The following is a 16,447-nucleotide window of genomic DNA, read 5'->3' on the forward strand; positions in this document are numbered from 1 at the left end:
AAGTATGGCATTCTGTTATAAATATTTGCAGTTCAGCAGTAATAATTTGCTAAAATAAAACTTCATACAGGTGACATAAATACATACCCAAATCCATCTGGTTTTTGCATGAAGGTATGTTCCACATAATAATAGTCACCAGGATCAATAAAATCAGTATATGCAGTATATGAAATGTTTGTTATCTGCAAAAACACAAGTGTTTAGTAAAACAGTAGCATACTGCCACCCAACTTACGAACTAGTTAGGTTCTGGACTTGTTCCTAAGTTGGTTACTACTGTACTCTTCACTCCTATTTAAGTAACATATGATATAATATCAATACAATGCTGTGCATTTTTTCATCCTAAAACACAGTAAACTGTACATACAGTACTACTGTATTTTGAAGAGTATTTTATTAATGCAAAGGACAAATAAAATTTGAACTTATGGGTAGCAAATGTGATTACTACTCTGAACATACAGTTTTAATTTGTGATCCTATTTGTTCATATCTCTGAATGTTCGTATGTTGACTTTTTGTAAGTAGGGAGGTGCCTATGGCCCAATTTGATCTTGTCATGAGGTTCTGTAATTGTTTATCATGTACTACGTATAATATATAAGGATACTACTCTAAAAAAGAAAGCTATTCTACGATGATGGTGGTAAGTATCATAGCCAAATATCTGAAGGTAATAAAACTTCTTGTAAATTTTCAAATAGTAATTCTCATTTTGTTGAAACATTAATTTTACACATAAAATTAAGTAACTAAAAATCATTTTTCTATACTTCTTAGCATACAGAACCAGTGTTGCGCATAATGACGGGACAAAGCAGTGACTCTTGAGGATAGTTGTTAACAAATTCCTTCGGGGAAGGAATGGAAAAAACACAAATCTGTCATCGTGAACTGAGGGATTTTAAGTATTAACCACGAATTCCGGGACAAATTCGAAAACTACGGACCCCTACTCTCCGGGACAAATTCGAAAGCTATGGAGCCTTAACCCCTGGTGTGTTTTACGTCATAATCTAGACCATGGAGCTCTCCAACTCTTTTCGAGGAAGCCAAAGCCAGAGGGAAAACTGTTTTCAAAGTTAGTTCCCTGTCTGACGAACGATGTAGGGGTTCGAATGGAGCTTAAATGAGACTACTTAGAACCAAAGTAAGTCCCATGTCAGAGGTTTAAGTTCCCTTGGTGAACAAGACTGCCCAAAGCTCCTGAACAACATAGGATGAAGTGATGCCCACATCTTCCAGATGTAGAACTCCCAAAGCTGCCCTGTAGCCTTTGATCACAGACACAGAAAGTAGTTTCTCTGTTCTGAGAAAAATCAGAAAGTCCACTGTCTGCTGAACAGGAGTTCCGATTGGAGAGAATCCCTGTCGACAACATCAATCACAGTAGACGGCCCACTTGCCGTGGTACACGACTGACGAAGATCTCCTCAGGTAGTTGGACATTTGAGCTGTTGTGCTGTGAGAAAAACTTCTCGCTCGCAAGAGATACAAGACAGTCTCCAGCCGTCAAGAGATAAGGAACATCTGATTGGTGATACCTCTCCACATAAGGTTGGCAGAGAAGGTTGTGCCAAGGGGGAATCTCAGCAGCGCTGAAAGAAGAGGCAGACGATCCGGGAACCACTCTGTTTGGGGCCACAAAGGAGCTACTATGGTCATCCTGAGATTCTTGGCGCCCATCACTTTGTTCAAGAAACGACGGATCAGGCAGAACGGAGGGGTGTACACTTCTAAATTGTCTCAAGGATGTTGAAGGGCATCCTCCACTACAGCGAACAGATCCAGGACCACCATACAGAAGACCTCTGGCTTCCTGTTGAAGCGCACAGCAAAGAGATCTAACATGGGTCTTCCCCATAGATAGAATAGCCTGTCCACTATGTCCTGATGCAGAGACCAATCTGTACCTAGAACATGACTCTGACAACTTAGCTTGTCGGCCACCACATTTCTCTTGCCCAGAATAACCTAGCCATGAACTCCACTAAGTTGTTAATCACCCACTGGTGCAATTCGGCTGCCAAGTGTGAAGTTGGCAGGACTAATAGGAATAAGGCTAATAGTAGAGTAGTGCCTCAGGTTACGAAATTAATCCATTTTGAAGCAGCCTTTGCAACCTGACTTTTTCGTATCCAGAACTACATTTTATATGTAAATTGCCTAATTCGTTCCAAGCCCTACAAAGACACCACAGTAAATTTTAGAATAAAGCTAAATTGACCAATAAACAATGAAATACAACAATTTGGACCATTCAATACCTAACCTTACCGTTACTGTACCTGTAAATAAAGTGTATTAGTGTACAGGGTACGAGAAATACTGTACGTACGTATGTAGCAAAATGTGGAACCTTAACTTTCGAGTGAGGTGATGTCCGAAAGTGGTGAAAAAAGGGCAGAATACATTAACACTAAACTTTATGAAACACATTAACAAATGGCAGAAAACATTAACACTTAACTTTACGAAAAACTTAGGATGAATTTTTTTTTTTTTTTTTTTGCCTTTTTCTGAGTTTTTATTTTTTATTTTTTACTTTTTTACTTTACGTTTTCTTTTTTTAATTTCAATTGCTTCACCACTTTCAATTTTCTGTTTTTTCGTATCAATTGGACCTTCCTGTTTGCTTACTACTAATGGCCTCTTTAAAAAATAACTATCCAAGGAAGATTGCTACTGCCCGCTTTTCAAAATGTTCCTGAAACAACTCAGGCAAACATCATCGAACTGCGCAAGCATACGACCTGTGTAAGCCTTTCTGGGGTGTCTCTTTTCTACAAATGATTGCAGTTTATGAAAAGCAGCTAGAACATCCTTAATTTCTGTCGTTGTCATAGGGTCCTCCTACTCGCCGCTGCTAGAGAACTCTTCTTGAACGACGTTATGTTGCATGGCCTCCAATTCCTTCAGGTCCTTCAGGTCATCCGTCGTAAGCTCCTCTTGGTGCTCCTCAAGAAGGTCACTGATGTCGTCTTCATCGAAGACCAACCCCATGGACTTGCCGAGTGCAACGATCTCGACAAGATCTGGTTGCAAAACAGTTTCAGGATCATCAACTGCTTCTGGATCTGCATCAGCTTCGCCCACGTTGAATCCCTCGAAGTCTCGGGCGGATACGGCATCAGACCAGAGTTTCCTCCATGAAGAATTCAAGGTTCGCCTCGAAACCTCCTGCCAAGCTTGATCGATGAGTCCGATGCATATTACGATATCTAAATACTCCTTCTAAAATTCACGCAAGGTGAGGTTTGTGGTATCGGTGATGTCGAAACATCTCTTGAAAAGATGTTTTTTATACAGCTTCTTGAAGTTCGATATCACTTGCTGGACCATGGGCTGGAGGAGAGAGGTGGTGTTAGGCAGAAGATAAAGAACCTTGATGAAAGAATACTCTGCTAGGATATCTTCCTCGAGGCCAGGAGGGTGACCAGCAGACATTTCAGAGAGAGGTGCTTCTCTTCTTAGAATTTCTTCACTGTTGGGCTGAAACACAGATTTACTCACTCAGTGAACAAAAGTCTCATTATCCAGGCTTTCGCATTAACCCTCCACATCACCAGAAGCTTCTCCTTTAGCACTTTGTGGGCCTTGAAGGCTCGAGGAGTATCGGAATGATACACAAGTAGGAGTTTCACCTTACAATCCCCATTCGCGTTAGAGGAAAGTACAAGCGTAAGCCTGTCTTTCATAGGCTTATGCCCAGGTAGCTTCTTCTCTTCCTCAGTGATGTACGTCCGACGAGGCATTTTTTTCCAAAAAAAAGCCAGTCTTGTCACAGTTGAAGACTTGCTGAGAACTGTAGCCTTCCTTGATTGTCATCTCGTCGAACGTCTTAACAAAGGCTTGGGCCACTTTTATGTCCGAGCTGACAGCCTCCCCATGCCGCACCACCGAATGGATGCCAGTCCGTTTACGCAATTTATCAAACCAACCCCGAGAAGCCTTGAAGTCTGGGGTTGCCTTTGATGTCCCTTCTTGTTCGTCGTCTTCAGCCTGAGCACTCAGATCACCGAAAATGGAGCTGGCCTTCTGGCAGATTGCCATCTTGGTTATCGTATCTCCAGTGTTTTCCTTGTCCTTAATCCATATGAGAAGCAGCCTCTGCATCTCATCATGCACGTGGCTCCTCTTGTTGGAAAAAATAGTCATGCTCTTGGAAGGTGTAGCTGCTTTGATGGCTTCCTTCTGCTTAAGGATGGGGACTATCATCAACGGATTTCAGCCGTATTCCTTAGTGATCAAACTCAACCTCATGCCAGCCTCATGCTTCTTGATTATCTCCATCTTCATCTCCATAGAAAGCATCCTCTTCTTTCCGTGAACTTCAGTAACATTCTTGGGACCCATGGCTAATAACGTAAGTAATTAAGTTCACACACAACATGATAAAGTAACTTACAGTACAACGAAAGCGAAATCACTAACACGAATTTACGTTAACGAACGAAATCTACGTGAACGAACGAATTCCATGTGTGTATGATAACGCTGCTAAAATGAAATGGTTGAGGAACTCTCTTACGTAAATGCATGATGGGATAGATGCTGACCAATAGGAGAGCAGGATCTTACGGCTGTAACTAGCATCAGGTACCAATGGGAGAGTGGGAGGATGGTGGCGAGTCTACTCAGTTGGCGGCGCGCGAGTTTTAAAATTGTTCTCGGTGGTCCGGGCGAATCTCAGACTTTACAGTAAACTCTTTCGCAACCTCAATTATTTTCGTACACAGACGCAAAAAATCTTCGTCTTTGCTTTCGTAACCTGGATTTTTCGTACATAGGGACTTCCATATGTAGGGTATGACTGTACTAATATGTATCAAAATTTGTGACCCTTTTGTGTAGAGGAAATGAGTGAGCCAATTTTGAGATATTCCCAACTCTAGAAAAACGTAAAAAAAAACCATTCATCAGGGTGAAGGGGCATCTGGCTAGTATAAGTTACCTACTTAAATATTTTTATAATTAAAAATAATGTTTTAATATTTTAATACAGACACAAAACATGATGGCAAGAGATGAGGAACATTTCATTTTGCAGTTATGAGGGTCAATAGTAAAAAATTTACTGAATTACTATGACACAGCAACTTGAAGCTTTTGTAAAATAGCTCATTAATAAATTAGGTTTTATAAATATTAGAAGTTCCTCTGTGGAAGACAAAAAGGAAAAATGACAAAACACAAGACATTCTCAGTCATTTCTGCAGGCTACATAAAAAAGTCTATGGACATCTGGGTGACATACATACATAAGTGACATTACTAAAACTAAAGTGGGGAAATATAAGCTGCTACCACCAGTAACTTGATATACAAAAATACTATACAATGCTGATCTAATTACTATGACCAGTGGGTAGCCTTTCTCCAAAGCGAGGTAAATGGTACTCACAGATACCTACAAGAGGTATTTTGATATTTTTCAATTCAAGAGAATTTTTTTTAAGCATATACAAAGAGTTTGAACAGTCCACCGAATAGTATCACCTTCCATCGCTTATGCAGAATTTCCATCTGTCTTGGAGTCCTTAAAACTATTTTCTAGGAGTGTTAAGTCCAACCAGTGCATATGTGTTAAACCTTTTTTAGCAATGACCAATGTAAAAGTCCTAAGCAATCAACCTTGCAAATAAATCAGCTTTAATATTCCATAAGATTCCTGGTAGGCTATGCTGCTCCTTGGCCTATTAATTAAAGTACATTTGTACTTCTTCTTGTGTGCATGCAGAAACAGCCATAAAGACAGAAACCAATGTAAATAACAAGCATCAAAGAGGGCAGTGGTTTACGATTTTTCCCAAGTTATCCAAGATGCCAAAGGAAACCAAAGAAAACAGTAGTTTTTGCATTGACAATTCCACATGTGCCAAAATTTCTGAGCTTGTAATTAAAAAGAACAGCCATGAATTTCAAGTCTTGCTAATTCTTGATCTATTGAGTCAATTGTTTTTAGATTAACTCCAGCATTCATAGGCAATTTTAGGAGATCAGCAAAAACTTAATGATTTGTGCATATGCATAATTACCGTTTTAAACTCTCGAGTTTGACTATACTGTGCATCTCGTTAGAGATTCCATTTATAGTAATAACTTTAGTACCTTCCTTCTTATACACTAGGCCACAGAGTTTAACAAATGTACACTCGACAAGAAAACTGAAGATACAGTTTTCATTAGCTTTCGTTCATCCAATTTCCCATTTGTTTTTAGTGGAAAGACATAATATCGCTAAATTTACTCTAGAATATGAAAATATACAGCAAATTATATCATATAAGTTAAAACTGCAAAACAAAACCGTTCAGATACTTAAAAACACGATATATGTCCGAAGTAATTGGATTTTCTCAGATGGATTCGTTCATAGAGATCTGGTAGATAGAATGTGAATTTCTGATTTTAGTACTATGTATCACGACGACAATATTTACTCGTTTTGCTTCATGAACGGGGATATATTGCGTCATCGTAAGTGGTGAATGCAATTATTTTAGTTTCTACAAACTTATGATTGTGTTCCAAAGCGATTAAAGTTAGCTGACGTCAATGGCACTCAATGTTGCGACAGCTAAGGCAGGTTGAACAAATCTAGTTGCATCCGCAAGAGCGTTTTCTATGATGTGAGGAGGAGCCCTAGAACTTCGAGCGGGAAAGAGCAAGTCACTGGATAATGGCTAACGTAACAGATTTCACACTTTGATTACTTTGACGTTGACATGGATCGAATGCTAGTTGCTGTTTACAAAGCTATTGTCTTTAAACATAAATCTTAATCAAGGTTAAAGTAGCATGTCAGCTCAAAGATTTTCTGGCTATATGCTCCCATTACAAAGCAGTTCGTAGTAGCCTACAGCCCTACACGACTGCATTTCTTTGCCGCTTGGCTGAAAGATCTCCCACGGTATAAAACTATAATTGCCTGTGCAATACATATTGAGTTATTTTTGGTGATAAATATTTTTACTTAACACAGATTTTTTCGTGAATGATTTGTGGATGAAACCCGATTTTCAAAAGTAAAGACTATATCAAGAGAGCAAGAATGACCGCACCCTGTGTCTAAAAATTTTCACGTTTTTTTACAATCTTTGAATGCTACGGCAACTGTCGAATGTAATCAAGATTAGGGTATGAATTTCTTAGAGAATTAGCCTGAATATTATGATCCTTCAAATTTTATCGAGCATAGTGCAGCACGATCTTGGCAGTCATATCCTATCGCGCAAGCATAGGCCTATCGATAGAGATACTTAATTCATTATATTTTCTTCTGCCTTTCCCCCGTCACAAGTCCGTCACCAGTACTATAATTCTCTTCTCTCTCTCTCTCTCTCTCTCTCTCTCTCTCTCTCTCTCCACTTCTAAAACATACTTTAAAAAATATATATATTGCCACTCAATCTCCCAAAGAAAATATAATGAAATTAAGTAGTTATAAATTGGCCTAAGCTTTCACATGAGCAGATTTTGCTCCTCTCTCTCTCTCTCTCTCTCTCTCTCTCTCTCTCTCTCTCTCTCTCTCTCTCTCTCTCCACCCACTTTTAAAACACATTTGAAAAAATATTATCACTCAATCTCTCAAAGTAAATATAATGAATTAAGTATTTCTATAGATAGACCTATGCTCTCTCTCTCTCTCTCTCTCTCTCTCTCTCTCTCTCTTCTCTCTCTCTCTCTCTCCACTTTTTGAAACATTGTTTGAAAAAATTTTACCACTTAATCTCTCAAAGTAAATATAATGAATTAAGTGTCTCTATCGATAGGCCTATGCTTGCGCGCTCTCTCTCTATCGTCAGAATATTTCATTCTTTACTGTATTGTTCCTCACGATTTCCACAAGTACTGCCCAAATTTTAAAACCCTTTCTCTCATTGTTTAAGATCCGTCTTTAATTACGTATGAATTTTACCTCAGTTTAATGTCAATGATTACTTATAAATAAGGTTTCACAGTAGGTTTTAAAAAAGGATGATCGATATTCTACCCTGAACTGACGTTACCAAACCAGCATTAATGAATAATATAGAGCCTGTTTCTACATTCAAGTATAAATGATTATAGGACCTCAACAGAATCTTTATGGGTAAAGTTGATAGAAATCTAGAAAGCAACGAACACTATGATTTTGAAGCTCCGCCCCTTTTCAAGAGTTGCCAGGTGTGGCATTATTGAATAACATACTATGTCCGAAGATTTAAAAAAAAACTGTATCTTAAGTTTCCTTGCCGAGTGTACAGTGGTGCTCAAATCTCATGCGACATGATTCTTTTTGTATCGTCTAGATTCTCAGACTCAACGTGATGTTGCCAAGTAGTGTTATACTTTTTTTTCTGTCATACATGTCGAAAAGTTTGTGAATTCACTGCTAGCCCTATTTTCCTTATGGTTATATAAATATGATCCATTTTATGCATTGGTATAATTCGTAATCTGTGTGATTTGAACTGATTTTCTTTTTTTACGCTGCTAAGTTCAAAGTGCGGTGTGCTAAGGTTAGCTGTGCCATCAATGAAAGCACACTTTACATGCTCCTCGGACTGGTCAACACAACTACGTCTGCTAAATTATGACAGTAAACCTAATTAAGCTCAACAGTCATAACAACATTTTCAACGTAGGAATATGAATTAAAACAAGTTTTCCTTGAATTTTGAAGCTTTCGGCTGTGTTAAGCTGCCTGTATGTTGCAAAATGTTTTATAGGCCTAAAAACGTAATCTAAGCCTTCTGAGATATAATATGTTATTAATTAATTTATTTGTAGAGATTATTTGAATTACAACCAGTTTTCTTTGAATGTTGAAGTTTTAGGCTGCGTTTAAGCTGCTTAGATGTTGCAAAATGATTTATAGGCCTAAAAGAATAATCTAAGCCTTATGAGATGTAATGTTACTAATGCTTTTATTTGTAGAGATTACCTGTTCTTTGAGGAATAAGAGATAATGATTTTGATTATATGGAGAAGATGACTATTAATCGAAATATCATAAGTATTAATATCAAGGCGTATGGAACAATTGTTTTTCAATTGGTTTAAAATATTTGTTTTCTTAAAAGTCCTTCTCCTTGCTTTTGGAGTAGAATTTATTCTTTCATAAAGTAACTTCAAGAACAAGAATGTGTAGATAACCTCATTTGCTTTCTGGCCATAAATTGTTAATAGAGAGATGTGATTGTTAATTGTATAGTAAAGAAATCTAACACCTAGGCCTAGGAACAATATCTTGGCTTTGGCAAAAGAATAATTGCATAGGCGAATATTTGCTAATATGCCATAATTTTTTTAATATTTAAGAATTATAACAATTAATTATGTATGAAAATCCAAATATTCCTCTAACACATATAAAGTAAGTGTTTTCAAGATAATTTCATTGTCGCTATTCAGTGTAGACCTACTTATGTTACACCGGGTGGTTGTTGTTGCACCGACACTAATGATACGTCACACACGCTCCCCTCACACGTGGATATCGGTGGGCGCATTCTACTTTTGTATATACATATTTACATTTTTTTCAGCATTGAGGTGTAAAAGCAATCAAATAGGACTATTTCAAATTTTATGTTGGCTTTGGAAGCATTATTACTGTTATGACAATTTTTTTTTTTATTTAACATTTGAACTGATGCTTGATGACGACTTCATTTAGGTCAAATGCTTCAGCGATGTGTGAACGAAAGTTTTGAAAATGTTTCGAAAGAGTTTTTTCTGAAATTTGCTAAAAGTAACATTTTCTTACAGTTTTGACATATATGACAGATTTCACTCTTATGAAACATATTATGTCCATATTGTATGCAATAATCGCGTTTCTGCATTGAAATAATAGATAAATATGGAGCATGCTAGTTGCCAGTTAGTGAATTTTGAACGAAATCCTATGGAGTCATGTCGCATGAGATTTGAGCATCACTACATCAGTTTGTACAGCTTCTTTAGCTTGGATAAGAAATTCTATTCAGGTTCTTAATAAACTTTTTCCCTTTCAATTTCAGCTAAGAGAAAAACAAGAACTATGTTGTAATATATCCAAGAACAAGACTAGACTATTTTCATATTTGGATCTGACTCATATCCACAACTTTTTATGTATTGGCTCTTTAGGAGTCACTGTAGTAAGGCAAATGGTTAAACTAAAAACAATATACTGTATTGTGGCTTCCTATTTTGTCAAAATCAACTCATATTCTCATAGAAATCTCTCATATGCTCCCCGTTCAACTCCTTTGGCCCCATTTTCATACCTGTGGAGCCACATTCTACAAACTGACTCCTGAAATTTGAAAACAGATGAAATGTCAGATTACCCAAAACTGTCTTATACAGCATGCTTATTCACTGGATAAGAGTGACCCACATACATACTTCTTATATTACTAGAAGCTGATAATTTCCAAAATTAGCTACTGAATTAGGATTCTCCCCTAATTTCTTTTATTCCTGATCCACTGGACAGTAGATGAGGTCTGTATAAAATGAGTCTTATATATTAGTACCTGGACATGCAAAATTAAAAAGATAGTTGCAATAACAAGTAATCAACATGCAACAGAATCATCTCATACCTGTTCTGAATAGTCAAATGCCCACTTGAAAGTGGCCCCACTGTAGATAAGTCCCATCCAGCCAGGACCCCTACCTAGTCTTTTGAGACGGAAAGGGAGACTTGTATTTCCGTAAGAAGTTGTCACAATTAAGTCTCTACCTTCCAAAGAGTTTGGACGAACTGAACTTTCAGGTAAATGCATTCTCAAGAACTTCATGGGAGGTGAACATACAGATCCTTTTGCCTGGAATGTTTCAAGTTTTAATTTACTTTTCAAGAAAGTGTAACACACATAATTTTATATTCATTTGTAGGCAATATGTATGCAAAATGACAAAATCATAATAGTTCATAAATTTCTCACACACTTTGATAACATTAGCCCTTAATTATTGCAGTTATTAGAAAACTTACACCTGAATTGATAGAGAACTCTGGTACATCCTTCTGACATGCACTTGCTGGTAAGATGTCCATTGTAGGCAAAACAGTGTTTTCAGCCGCTCCTGACAGCGACCCATCTGCATCAATCCAGATTGTCTCATGCTCCCATGAAAATTTCAGCTAAAAAAATTATGGAAGGTTGTATGTCAGACAAAATAATTTTTCACCACACTGCTCAGTAAAAATGACAGATTCAAATAAGCCGATTAAGTTAAAAATTACAAGTGATAAGCATGATGGCATGTGGAAAATTACAAATTTTTAATCAATTTGTAGTTTTCATAGCTAACAATCCTGCGGTTTTAACAATAGGATAATCTTCTAGCGCCAACTGGAATCTGGTTAAAAACAATCAAAGATTGTAATCTAAGAAATCTGTGGTATCTAGAAACAATGTGTATACGAGGCAAAGAGTGGTCACCGACCACGTATGCACACCGTGACGTACTTAGTCTTTCTTCGACCGCCTTGGAGTGTGGATGCTCGCATTTGCTCTCCTGCCCAGAAGATTTATCCTATTGTTAAGACTGAAGGTTTGTTAGCTATGAAAAATACAAATTGATTACAAATTTGTCATCAGAGGCATCTGAAAATTCAACCTAAATTATCATCAAACTTCTAAAAACACCATCCACTAAAAACAAAGCTAAATCTACAAAAAAGATAGTAAAACATATGTAGTACCTTGTTTGGAGAATTATCAAACGCAAGTTCTTTCACTTGCACTCTGTAACCTCCTTGAAAAGGCTTACACTGTGAACATCCAGAAAGCGCTGTACAAGTTCCTTGATCAAAATTAACAAAGGTTGTATTTGATATGCTGAAGATGTATTTCTTTGGAGCTATGATACCACTGGTACCAGCACTGCATCCTTTGGGTGACAGCTGGGAGTGTCCCACCAGAAGAGAATTGAAGATTCCTGTTTGTTTTCATTTGGTTGGAAAGAGTGATCATTTTCAGTTACTATTACTTGTCTAAATTAGAATGTTTTATTTACACATTGTTTTCATAACATTTACAGAATAAAACCTGACAAATCATTTAATTAATAAAACTAAGTACATAACTTAACTAAGGGAATTTCTTATAACATGACTTAACTAAGGGAATGTCTTATATTCTTGGAAAAGTTTATAAATTTTGAAAAGGACCTGGTACCCATTATACATATTATCACAGTTAAATACAGCTTTAAAATACAGACTATACAAAAACATTAATGGTTAAAACTGCGTTTCCATCATGCTACAAAACAACAATAATCATCTGAATATACAAAGTCAGTTTATTTGGAGTTATGCTACAAAAAAATCACTTGCCTGGTCCATTAGTAACCCCAAATCCTCCTGATACCTGAACCATCTCTAGACCAGCATTCTCATTATCTAAAGCTACAAAATTGTGAAACTGTAATGCTCCACCGGAGACCACTTCAGCACCTCGGTCACAATGCCATACTGTGAAGTCATGCCAAGCAGCCACCTACGAAGAGAAAATAGTATATACTGTACTAACATGTAAATTCAAGAATGAAAATGGGATTATTGCTGTCACATATAAGATGCATGTAACTATACGTACTGTATTCAGTGAAGTCCTGTAAGGCAAGGACTGAGAGAGTAGTCCATAGTATAGCCAAGATGGAGTTGAAAAGACAAAAACTTTCCTTAAAAGGTACAAAATACTCAACTTACTTATACAAAAGTGACTTTCAAAGGTATAAGAAATCTAAAATTCTAGGGAGGACACTGGCATTCCTAACACGCATTTGATACCAAGGCACTATTCCTCCTAAAAGGAATAACTCTTATGGTCTTGCCCAGGCTCCATAAGACAGAGCAACAATCTAAAAGAATTCGCTCATAGTTGGTCTTGGCCACAATAGCACTAATACAGACAGCCTTCTAGAGGTAAACTAATTACATTCCAAGAACTCATTTGTAAGCCGAGTTGTTTGTATGTTCAATTAAAGTAATCTATGCATCCAATGTTGTGGTTAGCCTATCGCATATAGAAATGTGAGGTAATAGCTTTCTTTCAAGACAATTTGGTCTTTGTACACGAAATAAACTTTATGATAAACATAAATCTGTTATCTTTCCTTGAAAAAGGGGCAATGAAATACATACTTAAAATAAAATGTACATATCTCACATATGATGCAAACACTCAAGTTTTTACAACTGAAACATCTCAAGCTGAAAGTTGGTAAGTTGGTAAAAGTGTAATATTGACCCAAAAACTTTTAATGCAATGTTGATATTTTCATTCAATACAACTGATATTTATTACTGTCGACAATGAACCTTATAATGAGCAGAAACATTTTTTCTTACTAACCAGGTTATGGCCTCCACATACTCCAGTTTTGGGAAAGTAGCCATCCATTGAGAAAATCCATAAGCCATACCTAATTTGGAATAAAAAAAACAGCAAAACAATTATAGGGCACATACATACACAGTATCAAGATTTATGAGAAACTATGAATCGTAGTACAACAAATCACACCCAAGCCTCGTACTACCAGAGTACTATTGCATACTTTCTAAAACAAGCACTGATGTTGTAATATGCAAGGTAGTAAATGCATTTCATAGCTTACAATATTCATAAATTTTAATCATGTTACTGCATTTACCTGTTTAGTTCATCATATACTACATAACCTATTGGTGATTAAATGAATAGTTTTTTCTACTAGGCAACTACGTGAAGCTCACTGAAAAGGATAGGATACTCTATTAGCAGACAGTAATATGTGCTTGGCTATTTATCGACATTTGATATGCCTGGGCAAACTTCTAGACCCTTGGTCTAGTAGCCTAGCTATATCAGTTGAAAAAATGACAAATTTTTAATTAACTTGTATTTTTCAATGTTTACAAACCTGAGGTCTCAACAATACAATAAATCTTCTGGTGCCAGATGGATACTGGTTAAAAACGATCAAAGATTGTAAATGCAAGGAATCCATGGTATCTGGCATCTGATGCATAGTTGAGGTGGAAGCAAGTCCAGAGACTGCTCTTGAAACCAGGATGAAATGTAAAAGGGGTTGTCATTTGTTCATACATGGAACAAACCTTCGGTCTTAACAATAGGATAGACTCAATTGGAGGGAGGTATGAGAATCCTGAACTGACTGGAGGTTCGGCACACCTGATCATTTCATTTAGAAATGAGAATTCTAAAGAAGAGGACCTAAGCCTTTGAGATATTACATATGTGGATATCTAACACTCAGTCCACTGAGATGAAAAACAATGAAACATGTCCAGATTCATTGCATACATAGAAGAAGTAAAAAAAACCATGTTAACCACAAGAGACGGGTTTGTCACCAATCTTCACTCCCCTTGCTGGAGAGAAGAGTTGAAGCTACTGAGAAGCAGATTTGTATGTTGCGTGGAACATAAAAGGTGCTGTAACAAACAGTATGGCTGCAATACACATCTGGATTAAGCGGGATCCAGCATATGATGTGTCTATTCTTCAAACTTCCCGTAGGTATAAAGAAAGGAGAAAAGGGAAAGAAAAGAGACCAGTCATCTCACGCATTCCCTACACCAGATAATCACCTTAGGCAAGATACAAACTGTCTGTCCCACCAGGGGCACTGGACGAGTCATACTTGTTGAACAGCCACCACTGGACCTAAGGAAAAAGTGTCCAAGGATCTGTGGGCAACATTCTTCTGGGAGAAGAAAGGGGAAGCTACTGAGAAGCAGATTTGTATGTTGCGTGGAACATAAAAGGTGCAAATTCGAAAGTTACTTATCTCAACCCGTTGTAAGTCTACATCAAACCTGACCCTGAGGCTTTCTAACTCTTGTAAGGAAGCCAAGGTCAGAAGGAAAGCATGGACTGGGTAGGAGGTCTGAGTTTCCTACACAAACAAGATTGCTTAAAGCTCTTGAACCACACAGAGAATCCTCAGGGCAAAGTCATGTCCACAGCCTTCAGATGAACTAATCACAAGTCAGCCCTGTAGTTTCTCGCCAGTATCAACAGAACCTCCTCTGTTCTGAAAAATATCCAGAAGATCTTGTCTACCGAACAGGAACTCTGAGTGGAGAGAAATCCTTTTGATGACACCAATTACTGCAGCAGACGGCTCATCTCGTATATGGCTGATGAAGATCCTCTGAAGTACCAGCCTTACATCTGAGTGGCTCCTCCGGTGGAAAGATCTCTCACTCTAAAGAGATTCTGGACAAACTCCAGATATGAAGAGATAAAGATCCCAGTGATTGGTGGCATCTCTTCACACAAGACTGGTGAAGAAGTTTGTGCTAAGGCAGAATCTCTCTCAGCCACTCACCTTGGGACCACAAGGAGTTACTAAGGTCAGCCTAAGACTTTAGAACCTGACAAAGGGAGTTCCTCTTAAATCAACCCCCCTCTGGATTTGCTCCTGTACTCGAACGCCTCCTCCGAAGGTTGGGATGTTTTGTATCTTATCCTTCTCAATTTTCAATTCTCAATTACCAAACACTCCATATGTCTTGAGACACTGGGAAGACAATGGCTTCATTGTATACGTTTCCCAGTGCCTAGCCCCAAACTAATGAGAATGAATACTTTCCTTAGGTCACAACAGATAAAGCACATAGCAAAGTTAGACCAAATCTAGAGGGCCAAGTGACTATCACAACCAGATGCACATTACATTTTGGATCCTATTCTATGTCATCTGGATGGATGGCATCTTTTGTTTCTTGGAAGGTGTTTTGGCAATAAATAACTAATTAAGATAAATTAATATAGTAATCAGAACAAATCTAGTTATTACCTTCCCATTGAATGTGCAGTATTGTTGTAGAACATTCCCATCACCTCATTATTTTGGCAGTAAGAACTTGTAGACGAAGGTCCAGAGGGATGTCTTTCTAAGCGATACCAATACCCAAAATGTGTTCCTCCTGCTGCTGCATTGTGTCTCACTATATTATTTGGGTTCACCACCTAAAATGACATTAAAATTTTTATGAACACCTTTAAATACAAAATGAGATACCAGTATTAAATCATTACCAATCCACAGGTTATACATATAAAGATGTTAGAATGATTTCTCAAACTGCTGATAGTAGACTTATAGAACAATAAGTAAATTTCACTGATGCGACTACATACTCTTAAGAAGTAAGCACTAAAGAAAAGAATTTATGGGTAATAAATATATTGACTAACCTGTTTTGATGCAGCACTACAATTACAAAATTTATATATATATATATATATATATATATAATATATATATATATATATATATATATATAAATGTCCCAAAAAATGTAGTAACAATGATAACTATTCTGCAGTGTTTAAAGAACAAGTTAATAAATTTACAAAAGAAACTGGGTATGTTCTCATAAATGCAGTAAGATCAATTAGCTATACCAATGAACTTCAAATAAGTATGTACTACA

The 16,447-nt window shown here is 37.1% G+C and overlaps 1 pseudogene; it reads right to left on the minus strand.

Annotated features, from left to right (window-relative positions):
• The window catches only part of LOC135213315 (fibrocystin-L-like), a 130,447-nt pseudogene that overhangs the window by 37,488 nt on the left and 76,512 nt on the right, over positions 1 to 16,447 (minus strand).

The sequence above is a fragment of the Macrobrachium nipponense genome, chromosome 42, assembly GCF_015104395.2.
Source record: "Macrobrachium nipponense isolate FS-2020 chromosome 42, ASM1510439v2, whole genome shotgun sequence".
NCBI classification, from domain to species: Eukaryota; Metazoa; Arthropoda; class Malacostraca; order Decapoda; family Palaemonidae; genus Macrobrachium; species Macrobrachium nipponense.